This window comes from Oratosquilla oratoria, chromosome 26 (genome assembly GCF_046742065.1).
Source record: "Oratosquilla oratoria isolate Oo_2021 chromosome 26, ASM4674206v1, whole genome shotgun sequence".
Lineage (NCBI taxonomy): Eukaryota > Metazoa > Arthropoda > Malacostraca > Stomatopoda > Squillidae > Oratosquilla > Oratosquilla oratoria.
The window spans coordinates 49,987,293-49,997,292 of record NC_134802.1 but is presented as its reverse complement, the minus strand read 5'-3'; the positions used below and the strand labels follow the sequence as shown (position 1 = coordinate 49,997,292).

The 10,000-nt window shown below is 39.5% G+C and overlaps 1 protein-coding gene and 1 long non-coding RNA gene across 2 annotated transcripts in view; one reads left to right on the top strand and one right to left on the bottom strand.

Annotated features, from left to right (window-relative positions):
• The window catches only part of LOC143039549 (CTD small phosphatase-like protein 2), a 96,052-nt gene that overhangs the window by 67,222 nt on the left and 18,830 nt on the right, over positions 1-10,000 (bottom strand). The gene's annotated exons all lie outside the window — the stretch shown is intronic.
• Positions 255-10,000, top strand: part of LOC143039552 (uncharacterized) — a 47,107-nt gene continuing 37,361 nt past the window's right edge. Inside the window, exon 1 of the long non-coding RNA XR_012967649.1 lies at positions 255-864. This is a non-coding gene — a long non-coding RNA (uncharacterized LOC143039552). The remainder of the gene's footprint in view (positions 865-10,000) is intronic.

Genomic DNA, 10,000 nt, shown 5'->3' with positions numbered 1-10,000 from the left:
ATTCCCTCAATTGGTAACACTAATCATGATTCCAGTCACAAAAAAAAAAAAAAAAATCCATAGTTTTATGACTGCTCTTTTCATGCTTGTAGTGCATAACATTTATTCATCTTCCCAAATGCGCAGAAGTTTACTCTCCTTTACTTGAATTTGCGTCAATAATTTATTAAAAATGTATGGCTAGGGTAATGCAACCGACCGTGCCTTTCTGCCTGAATACATAGCTGGGATTTCTACATATTGATTGCCGGACAACAAACCTCTCCGAAATGTCAGTTTCCGTCATCTATTTACCCGGAAACTCTCTACCCTGACAACCCTTTGATTGACGTCCAAACATCCTGTTCAGCGATCCTCTAAACCCAGAAAAAAGGGAAAGAACGGAAAAAAGTCTATGTCGTCAACAACAACAAAGACAGAGCGTTCGAGTCGGAATGATAAAGTCACCCCTTACTCCCCACGAAATTTCCTTTCCAGTTTTCGGTTTTATAAAAAAACAAAACCATTCGCGACAAAGCCTTGTAAGAATACTCTATCAATTTCCCCGTGTTTTCGACTGTTAGTTTTAACATGTCCGGTGCCAGATGACCTACTAGTTGACCTAGAGGTACACGTAGGTCTAGATTTGTGTGTATATGCCGCCGCGCGCTGTTAACGATGCGCGCGCACGTCCACAGGGAGTGAAGCAAAGTCGGGAAGAACAGCTGTATCCGTTGCAGGTTTGCTCTGGGAGGAGTGTGTGTGTGTGTGCGTGCGTTCGTGCGTCGTACAATTACAGGAAGCCAGGGCGTGTTACCCCCATCTGTTCTAGAGGAGAACATCGAGCAAGACCTTCAGAAGGAGGCTAGGACGTGGTCATGGCAGGTAGGACAACGGGAGGAGGTGTTTGAAGTGCTGGAAGAGGTGCCGGGTAGCTGGAAACCCATCTTTGTCGTTGGCACCAGGAAGGGTTTGGGCTGAGCCAGCACCGATCTGGGAGGTCCAAACCCTGGTGAGCTTTGGCCTGGGGCTTTGCCGGGCTGCCCCTGAACCCTGAGAACTCCCCTGTGGCACCAATGGGGTGACTGGAGTCTGTGTTATTCCTTGGACGGGGGTCTTGTACATGGAAGACTCGCTGGCGAGCGTTCGGGCGTTTGGCAGCCCGAACGCTGGAAGTGGCGAGGTCTTGGAAGCACTGTGCTGAATCGATCACTAAACCCGTGTGGGGGGTGGGGGGTAGCGTGATCACTGGAGGGGCCTTCTTTGCCCCTGGGCTCGATCCCCAACGACGGCGTACCGCGCCCCAGTCCGTTACCCATAGGTCACACACACACACACACACACACACACACACACACACACACACACACACACACACACACACACACACACACACACACACACACACACACACACACACACACACACACACACACACACACACACACACAGTTATCCTCCTTGTCCACTGCAGGAAGATCATGTGTCATCTCCTCTTTTCTCCTCTCCATCTTCCTTCTATCTTCTCTTTTCTCTTCATTTCCCCAATGATTTTCTTCTGTGTGTGTGTGTGTGTGTGTGTGTGTGTGTGTGTGTGTGTGTGTGTGTGTGTGTGTGTGTGTGTGTGTGTGTGTTTGTGTGTGTGTGTGTTTCTCTCGAATCCCGGTAGCCAAGCTGTGTCCTTGGTCTTCCTATGGTTTCTTCCTGTATCCTATAATTAATACCGTCATCTTGCTGTACCTCTCCCCCATCCACCCACTCTCTCAGCTTATGGGAATTTACATAAACCCATTGTGCCGACTGTTGCCTTCGACATTATTATCATTATTTTTTTTTCTTTTCCATTTTTTTTTCTCCTCACGTCAATCTTCTTTCCTGTGCTCATTAGAAATACGAAAAATGACAAAGCCTTTGGCGTTTCACTTCCGTTTCTCTTCCCCATTCCTTTGCCTCTCTCTCTCTCTCTCTTGTCATCCTTCTTCCTCTTCACTTTCGCCTTCCTCTTGTCTCTCCCTTTTCGTCTTCTTCCATATTATTTCTTTATCACTTATCATTTTTCCTCTACTTCATTGAGTCTTACTTCCATTCTTCCTTCCCTCCCCCCCAGCTCTCTGTCTCTCATAAGAATGAAGGAGACTGCAAGAGACCATAAGGCCTACACTAGGCAGTCCCATGTCCATGACCACCTATCATCCTCCTCCATAAATTTGTTTAACCTTTTCTTTAAACAACCGATAGTTTCAGCGCTCAATACTAGATGGCTATTAAGTCTATTCCATTCGTTGATTACTCGCCTTGTAAACCTGCTCTTGCCTATTTACTTCTTAGATTATTTATCTGTCAATTTATTATCATTTACTATTTACCTGTTTGTTTATTATCTAAATCTACCTATGCATTTATTTATTCTATTTATCATTATTTATATTATCATAATTATTTTTTTTATCTATTTATTTATTTTTCTACCATTATTATATTTTTTCCGCATCCGACCCAGTTATGGACCAAAAGGTCTCCTGTCGGCATGCTCCTCCTTTGTAATCCTTTGTCTTTGTAAATCTAAATTTGTCCAATTTAAATATATTACTACGAGTCTTGCCCTGTTCTCTCTCTCTCTCTCTCTCTCTCTCTCTCTCTCTCTCTCTCTCTCTCTCTATCTCTCTCTCTTTCTCCCTCTCTTCTCTTTCCAGTATACTGGATAATATTCGGTAGATTTGGTTACGTTCGCTTCCCTTTGCTGTTTTAGTATTCATTGTATTTGTAATAGGAATTCGTGAACCACGCTATTCTCCTTGTTTTCTTTCTGTATGTCTTCCCTTGTTTGTGTTGTGCCTCTTTCCTTTTTCCCCTCCTCTTTATTCTCCTTTCTACTTCTTCTTTTCTAGTTCTACTCTTCTCATCTACTTCGTCATACCTGCAGGGTTTTTTCTACACTACATTGTCTTTTTTCTTGTTTATATCTTTTCTTTTTCCTCTGCCTTCTGTTTTCACTCTTCATCCTCTTTTTCTTTTTTCGTTTTCTTTGCTGGAATTTTCCTCATCTTTCTTTTGATTCCCTCTTGTCTGTTTTTTCTTATTTTTTCTTACCTCTACCTTCTGTTTTCACTCTTCATCCTTTTCTTTTTTCTTTTTCTTTGCTGGAAATTTCCTCATCTTTCTTTTTTATTCCTTCTTGTCTGTTTCTTCGTCTATTGCTTCCCCCTTTCTTCTCACTTTCTTTTGTTTTTCTGTCAGATATTCTTGGTCGTTCTCCTTTTATTCCCTCCTCTTTTCTCTTTCTCTTTTTTCTTCTGTTGATGCCTTTCTCTCCCCTCTCTCTCTCTCTCTCTCTCTTGCCACATTTTCTTTGGTTACTCTTTTCTCTTTTCCGCTCCCCCTTCCCTCGTCTTCCATTTTTCGCTCTTTCGTTGATTAACTTCTTCTTTTTTTCACTTTAATTTTTCTAACTTCTTGGTTTCAATTCATCATCTTTTATTCTTTCTTCCTTTCTTTCTTCCCCTTCTTCGTCTCTTCCCGTTTTTTCTTTTCTTTTCTTTATTTTTTCTTTCACTTGCAATCCTACATATAACCTCTTTCCTTCCTTCTCCCTATTCTCTGTTTATCTTCCTGTCTTTTTATTCCAGAATTTCTTTCCCCTTCTTCGCTTCTCCCGTCCTTCGCTTCTCTCTTTCTTGGACTGCCCTTCTTCCAGACCTCCCTTCACTTTATTCTCAACAATTTCAATCGATGTCTCCTGTTGCTTCCTTCTTGTTCGTCGCTGAAGAAGAAGAAGAAAACAGATTCCCTGTTGCTCAACTCCTCTCCTCTCTCTTGATCCTCTCCTCCTCTCCTCTCCCGTATTCCTCCTTCCTTCCTTCCTCCCATCTCCCCTCTTCTTCTCTTCCTTCCTTCCTCCTCTTCTCTTCCTTCCTTTCTCCTCTTCCTCCTCTCGCCTTTTGTTCCTTCTCTTCTGGGTCCTGACCCTTATTCGGACATTCTGGGTCGCTCTCTTCTATCTCTCTTTCCTTTCCTTCATTCTTTCCTTATCCTCCTATTCTTTCTCCTTCTCCTTTTCCTCCTCCTCTTCCTTTCTTTCTTCCTCCTCCTCCTCCTCTTCCTTTCTTTCCTCATCCTCCTCTCCCTCTTTTTTTCTTCTTCTATTCTTCTTCCCCTCCTCCTCCTCCTCCTCCTCCTTTTCATTTTCATTTCTTTCCTCCTCCTTCTCTTCCTCGTTCTCCTCCTCTCACCCTTTTTCTTCTTCTCTCCCTCCTCTTCCTCTTCATTTTCCTTTCTTTCTTCCTCCTCCTCTTCTTCTTTCTCCTCCTCTCTCTCCCATTTTTCTTCTTCTCTTCTCTTCTTCTTCTTCTTCTTCCTTCTTTTATGAAGTGATCTTGGTCCTGACCCTACCACTAACCACGACGACTGAAGAGATGAGTTTAAGATCGACGAACTCTTTAAAGAAAAAAGAGGAACCCGTTCTCTCTAACAATTCTCTACGTTGTGGTGAGACATAAAGATTAGGCCGGTGGTCCTGCATTGGTCCTTCAAAGACTGAACACATACACTCACAATCACCAGGCGATTTTGTTGAGCTCATATGAACCTTTTTCGAAAATAACCACGAACAAATATATTGACTTTTTCAAAAAAAGCTTTTCCTTCTTTTCATTTCTTTCCTCGTTTTTTATTTATTATTTATTTATTTTTGTTATTCCTCCTTTTCTCTGTTTCTTTATTATTCCTCTCTTTTATCTTCTTCATCACGCAGTTTCGCTTTCACCTCTTCGTTTCTCCATTTCCTCGTCTCTTGGTTTTTTTTTTTCATAATATCAGTTTTTTTAGTTTATCCTTTTTCTCTCAGATTGGATCTCTTTTGTGGGTCTTGTTTATCTTGTATTTCATTTGATGTTTATGTATGTATTCATCAATTTGCTTATCTATCCATCTATTCGTTTGTTTAATTATTTGTTTGATTATTCAACGTTACCAATCAGTTGGGTTTCGCTTCTCAAATCTTGTCAATTTTTTTCTTCTTCTTCTTCTTCTTTACCTTCTTTTCATTTTTTTTCTTTTCTTCAATCCTCGTTTATTTTCGCATTTCCTTTTCTTTTTCTTCATTTTCCTTTTTTTCGGTGATGATGTGTCGACTTCTTCGCCGGTTCAAAATTATTTTGGTCCAAAAGGAATCTACGTCAAGTTGGTTAAAAACAACAAAATACATTTGTTCTTTGTTCCGCAACATTCTGTTCTCCAGCAATTAATACCAACTGCTCGTGAATAGCAGCTCCCAGTGCAGCTGTTGTACCCCGTATCTGCTTCTTTGTGCAGCTGCAGCTTCTATTTCCAGATGTTTCCCTCCAAGTGCTGTATTGTCTTTCTGAGCTGATTCTAGACTCTGGTGCTTCCGTCACGATACCATAGACTGGATTGAGTCCAGTTTCCAGTTTCCAGTTTCCAGGACAGTTGTGGGGAAAAAGTCCTTGTCTCTGGTTGAAGACATCACACCCAGTTTCCAGTTTCCAGGACAGTTGTGGGGAAAAAGTCCTTGTCTCTGGTTGAAGACATCACACCCAGTTTCCAGTTTCCAGGACAGTTGTGGTGGAAAAGTCCTTGTCTCTGGTTGAAGACATCACACCCAGTTTCCAGTTTCCAGGACAGTTGTGAGGAAAAAGTCATAGTTTCTGGTAGAGTACTGGCAAATGGACCTTGCTAAGACATCACATCCAGTTTCCAGTTTCCAGGACAGTTGTGGGGAAAAAACCCTTGTTTATTGTAAAGTACTGGTAAATGGACCTTGTTAAGACGTCCCATTCGCTTTCCAGTTTCCAGGACAGTTGTGGAAAAAATCCTTGATTCTGGTTAAAGGACTGGCAAATGAACCTTGCCTTATAAGACATCACATCCAGTTTCCAGTTTCCAGTTTCCAGGACAGTTGTGGAAAAAAGATCCCTGTTTCTGGTATATAAACCTTGCTAAGACATTACATTCAGTTTCCAGTTTCCAGGACAATTGTGGGAAAAAAAAATCCTTGTCTCTGGTAAAGTACTGACAAATGGACCTTGCTAAGACATCACACTTTATATAATTTGGTCTGCCAAGCAACAGACGATCTTATTATGTTCAAGACGTGCCCTGGAGTTGGTAATATCCCCATGGCTGTGCCCATGTTCAGTTACTGGTAATACGTCATTAACTGGTCTGGTTTTATTGTACTCAGGTACTGGTAGCACACATCAGTTAATTTACTGGCACCATGACCAATCTCTTTAAAATCTCCCTCTGGCCTTGTGAAATGATATAAATTATAACGAAAATCACACAACCACAACTTGATAAATAAATCAATCGATAAACAAGTAGAGTATTGATTAATTGATTGATCAACTAAATCTCGTGAGACCAGATAGAATAAAATGATAAAAAATCATAACGAAAATCACACAATCACTACAAATTGATAAATTTATAAATTGATAAATCAATTAAATTATAAATTGATAAATCAATCGATAAACAAGTATATTATTAATTGATTGATTGATCAACTAATCAATAATTGTATAAATAAGTGTCAAATGATATAAATTATAACGAAAATCACACAATAATTACAAATTGATAAATAAATCAATCGATAAACAAGTACATTATTAATTGATTGATTGATCAACTAATCAATAATTGTATAAGTGTCAAATGATATAAATTATAACGAAAATCACACAATAATTACAAATTGATAAATAAATCAATCGATAAACAAGTATATTATTAATTGACTGATTTATCAACTAATCAATAATTGTGTAGATATAGTGATTTTATGGAAAAGTGAGATTTGGTGAGGAAGACCAACCAAATATCCAACGTGATGAGTGAAGGAAATTTCCCTCTTGACATCAACGACGTATTTACTGCTTTTCACAAAATCTTCAGTCTAAACAAAATTATGATAAAAACAAATATCGACATAAATAGATAAACTATAACAAATAACTAAATATGTAAATTATAATAACCGATACAAATAGATAAATGAATAGATAGATGAATTAAATGATAAATGATCTTTCTTTGCGAGTCTCTACATAAATTATATATTTTTTATTTTTCTATCTAACTTATTTAATCATATTTGTTCCCAATATTAAAAAAATCAATGTGTTAAATTCACGCATTCTGCCAAAATGTTTATAAAGCATTACAAAGGCGGAGCATACCGACAGGAGACCTTTTGGTCCATATCAAGGTCGGGTGCGAAAAAAAATAATAATGATAAATAAATAAATAAATAAATAAATAATGAATACATAAAAATCTATTATAAAGTAAACGAAGAAACAAATCTATATTCATGATCAAATCTTCGCCAAATTGAAATGAAAATACCCGAAGTGGTGATCTCTTCTGTCCAACAGATCTCATTGTATGCACTGAGGCCCTGTTCACACTAGTGGTTTCAACCGCGCGGAAACCGCAGCGGTACCGCATCGTCAAGGAAAAACCGCGCGGTTGTGTGTGAACGCCTCCATTGTCTTATGTGAGAAGGGCCTTAATTATGTTTGTGCGTTTCTGTATACGGCACCAGACGAGCCTGATCGTGCGCTATCGTACGTTGTGCTTACGTATAAGCGTGACACTCAGTGTGGCTTCCGCGTGGGAAACGATAACGGTCCCACTGAGCCAGCTGGTACTCCTGTGCCACAAGGCTTCTGCCTCTCGCCGAAGGACCCTTGTCTTCTCTTTTCCTTGTTGCCTTGTCTCACCGGGTTGCTTGCCCAAGGGGTGCAGAACTATCCGTTTCTACTCGCATCTGTGACTACTTGTTTCCAGTCTACTGTCGCCATTACACTGTCATTTCTTATACATTTCTGTATATACTTTCACAGATGCTCTTCAATCTCCAATATATGTCGATGGATGTATATATATATATATATGTTTGGATGATGGAGAACATAAACACAGGGGAAGGCTCGGAACCCTGTGTTTATGTTCTCCATCATCCAAACAATTTGTCTAAAATACTTATCAATATATATATATGTATGTATGTATGTATGATAAGCAATTATGAAACCTGTTATCGGCCGTAACAAAACCCATAAAGTACAGATCGTTTTTTCTATTCGGAATTTCCCAAGAATCTCCAGTATTCTGAAGGGAAATTTCACAAATACAGACCATTCTGGATGCCAGAACAAAATATATCGAGTCACCGAACATAATAGTGGACTGAATGCCTTTGAATCGTTTATCTTTTCTCCACATAGTATTTGATTTCCTTATACCGATCCTCTTTTGTCTTTAGAATGTAATGCTTGTATTTATTGTTTTTTAGTGTTTGTGTCAATACGTAGCCTATTCCTTACCGAGAATTTGTCTTTTGAATTTTTAATAAACGAATAATAGATAATAATAAATGATAAATATTGAATAATAGATGAGGATTAATGAATAACAAACAAATTATAAATAATAAAGATAGATTAATCACGGTATAGAAGAGGCTATGATATTATATATCAGTAAACTATTGTTTTCATAAACTATTCAGTAACTATTTGATATTAATGACATTGTAAATTGGTATGGCTACCATCTTGTTCTTGTTGTTGGTGTATATATATATAGATATGAATGTAATTTTTGTATGCTCCTTGTACTATTTGATAACGTTATTTACTTTTGTATCTTTTTCCGTGTCTACTGTAGAAATTATTTTTTTCAGAAGGTAATGCTCGTAGTTTCACGGTCCCACTGTTATTGTTATTTACATTTCTCGTTATTAAAAGTGTTGTTGAGTGAGAGGGATGTGTAGGGTGCAAGTGAAAAAGAGTGGTGGAGGATCTCTCTCTCTCTCTCTCTCTCTCTCTCTCTCTCTCTCTCTCTCTCTCTCTCTCTCTCTCTCTCTCTCTATATATATATATATATATATATATATATATATATATATATGCCTAGTCTTCATATTAGGCAAGAGCGTATCGCAGTGTGTGTGTGTGTGTGTGTGTGTGTGTGTGTGTGTGTGTGTGTGTGTGTGTGTGTGTGTGTGTGTGTGTGTGTGTGTGTGTGTGTGTGTGTGTGTGTGTGTGTGTGTGTGTGTGTGTGTGTGTGTGTGTGTGTGTGTGTGTGTGTGTGTGCGCGCGTGCGAACGGAATACAATAATTATTATAGATCACGTGCTTGACTCGTGATTGACAGCTGCCCACCCAGATGAGAGCTCAGCGTTCACATTGTCAGATGCATGGGTAATGCTGTGATCTTCAAGGGGGATAGTAACGGTTTGCAGTATTAGTGATATATTTTCTTATTAGGGGCGCGGCGCGTACTCGGGATCTCAGGCGAAGGAGCTCATGATGCTAACCACTACACTAGCAAGCCGTGTGTGTGTGTGTGTGTGTGTGTGTGTGTGTGATTGTGCGTGTGTGTGTGTATGTGTGTGTGCGAATGTGTGTATAAGTCTATTATCAATGCATGTCATTCTCCCTAAGTATTTAAATAGCTTGTCTTGGTACCAACATTCTACCTCATCCTAGACGGACATTGGTAACATTTCTAGAAATCATTTTACCTATTTATGGAAATATATGCATGCCGACCTTCTCTAGAATGTACCACTGACGTCTGTTTGCATCATTTCTTTACAAAGGATTACAAAGGCGGAGCATGCCGACAGGAGACCTTTTGATCCATATCTAGGTCGGATATCTAGTAGTGAAAACACCATCTTATTCACTACTCCACCATCTCCACCTGATATCACACCCAGCAGGTGGTTATGCTATTGTTTCCAAGCAACAGGTGGTGATGCTTTACCTCACCTTTTCCCTTGAACCCGGAAGCTGGTGCCAGAGTGCCAGCTGGCGACCTGACCTTACCTGACCTGACCTAACCTGACCTGACCTCTCGGTGCCAGAGTGCCATGGACTGACCGGGGCAAGGGGATGAGCAGAAAGAAACTACATCTTGTCGATTTTTGATAGATTTGAAACTGTTTTATGCTGGAAAGTAATATTGCTAATCACGTATGTATGGA